The sequence below is a fragment of the Tachyglossus aculeatus genome, chromosome 3 (genome assembly GCF_015852505.1).
Source record: "Tachyglossus aculeatus isolate mTacAcu1 chromosome 3, mTacAcu1.pri, whole genome shotgun sequence".
Lineage (NCBI taxonomy): Eukaryota > Metazoa > Chordata > Mammalia > Monotremata > Tachyglossidae > Tachyglossus > Tachyglossus aculeatus.
In genome coordinates, this window is record NC_052068.1 from 108,759,906 (window position 1) to 108,762,423 (window position 2,518).

Here is a 2,518-nt window from a genome sequence, read left to right on the forward strand (position 1 = left end):
TGGGCAGTGGCGTGAAGAATGGATTGAAGTAGGGAGAGACAGGAGGATTGGAGATCAGAGAGGAGGCTGATACAGTAATCCAGACGGGATAGGATGAGAGCTTGAACAAGCAGGGTAGTGTTTTGGATGGAGAGGAAAGGGCATATGTTGGCAATGTTGCGGAAGTGAGACCGGCAGGTTTTGGTGATGGCTTGGATGTGAGGGGTGAACGAAAGAGCAGAGTCGAGGATGGCACCAAGGTTGTGGGTTTGTGAGATGGGAAGGATGGTAGTGCCGTCAACAGTGATGGGAAAGTCAGGGAGAGGGCAGGGTTTGGGAGGGAAGACAAGGAGTTTAGTCTTGGACATGTTGAGTTTTAGATGGTGAGCAGACATCCAGATGGAGATGTCCTGAAGGCAGGAGGAGATGCGAGCCTGGAGGGAGGGAGAGAGAGCAGTGGTAGAGATGTAGATTTGGGTGTCATCAGCATAGAGATGATAGTTGAAGCCATGGGAGCGAATGAGTTCACCAAAGGAGTGAGTGCAGATTGAGAACAGAAGGGGACCAAGAACTGACCCTTGAGGAACCCCTACAGTAAGGGGATGGGAGGGGGAGGAGGACCCCGCAAAATAGACGGAGAATGAACGTCCGGAGAGATAAGAGGAGAACCAGGAGAGGACGGAGACTGTGAAGCCAAAGTTGGATAGCGTGTTGAGGAGAAGGGGGTGGTCCACAGTGTCAAAGGCAGCTGAGAGGTCGAGGAGGATTAGGATAGAGTAGGAGCCATTGTATTTGGCATGCAGGAGGGGAGGTCATTGGTGACCTTTGAGAGGGCAGTTTCCATGGAAAGTAGGGGACAGATGCCTGATTGGAGGGGATCGAGGAGAGAGTTGGCATTGTGGAATTCGGGGCAGTGCATGTAGATGACTCGTTCAAGGAGTTTGGAAAGGAACGGTAGGAGGGATATGGGGCGATAACTAGAAGATGAGGTGGGGCCAAGAGAGGGGTTTTTTGGATGGGAGAGACGTGGGCATGTTTGAAGGCAGAGGGGAAGGAACAAGTGGAGAGTGAGCGGTTGAAGATGGAAGTTAAGGAGGGGAGAAGGGACGGAGCGAGAGATTTCATAAGATGAGAGGGAATGGAATCAGAAGCAGAGGTGGCCGGAGTAGCACTTGAGAGGAGGGAGGAGATCTCCTCTGAGGATATTGCTGAGAAGGATGGGAGAATAGCAGATGGAGTTGAGAGCCGAGGGGGTGGAAAAGGGAGGGGCATGACTTTGGGGAGCTCAGACCTGATGGATTTAATTTTATTAATGAAGTAGGAGGCCAGATCGTTGCGGCTGAGGGAAGGAGGAGAGGGAGGAACTGGGGGCCTGAGAAGGGAGTTGAATGTACGGAAGAGCTGGTGGGGATGATAGGCATGGATGTCAATAAGGGAGGAGAAATAGTTTTGTCTGGCAGAGGAGAGGGCCAAGTTAAGGTAGGAAAGGATAAACTTGAAGTGAACGAGGTTGGCATGGTGTTTAGACTTTGGCCAGCGGTGTACAGCAGCTCGAGCATAAGAGCGAAGGAAGCTGACAGTTGCAGTGATCCAGGGCTGTGGGTTAGTGGTCTGATAGTGGCGAAGGGAAAGGGGAGCGAGCGAGTCTAGCTGAGTAGAAAGGGTATAGTTGAGAGCAGTAATCTGATCATCAAGATTGGGTAGAGAGGGAAGGAGGTGAGGTGGGGTGTGAGGCGCTCAGAAAGATGGATGGGGTCAAAAGAGCGGAGATCTCTGTGAGGGAGTAATATGGATTTACAGGGGAAAGGAGTGTGAGTGAGGAGGCAGGTGAGAAGATTATCATCAGAGAGAGGGATTTCAGAGTTGGTGAGGGTGGAGAAAGTGCAGCGGTAGGAGATGATGAGGTCGAGGGTGTGACCAAGTTGGTGAGTGGGCACGGTGGGGTGGAGCAAGAGGTTGGCAGTGTCAAGAAGAGATAGAAGGCAGGCAGCAGAGGAGTCACCGGGGATATCTATGTGGATATTGAAGTCTCCGAGGATCAGAGTGGGAAAGGAAAAGGAGAGAAGGAAAGTGAGGAAGGGGTCAAAATCGTTAAAGAAGTTGGAGGTGGGGCTGGGGGGCGGTAGATGATGGCTTCAAGAATCTGGAGGGGGTGGTAGAGGCGAATAATGTGGGCTTTAAAGGAAGGGAAGGAAAGGGAAGGGGGAGGAGGGATAGTGCGAAAGCGACATTGGGGGGCGAGAAGGAAACTGACACCTCCTCCTCTTCCTGTGAGTCTGGGGGAGTGGGAGAAGAAGAGGCCTCCACTGGAGAGAGCAGCAGAGAAGACCGTGTCATCCGGAGACAGCCATGTTTCAGTTAGGGTGAGGGGGAATAGAGATCTGGAAAGAAATATGTCCAGGGTAAAAGGGAGCTTACTTATAACAGAGTGGGGTTTCCAGAGGCCACACCTGGCAGCAGCTGTTGAGGGAGGGGAGGGAGGGGGAAGGGTGCGAGGTGTGGGGAGGGTTTGGATTGGGATGAGTTGGCGGGTCCTAGA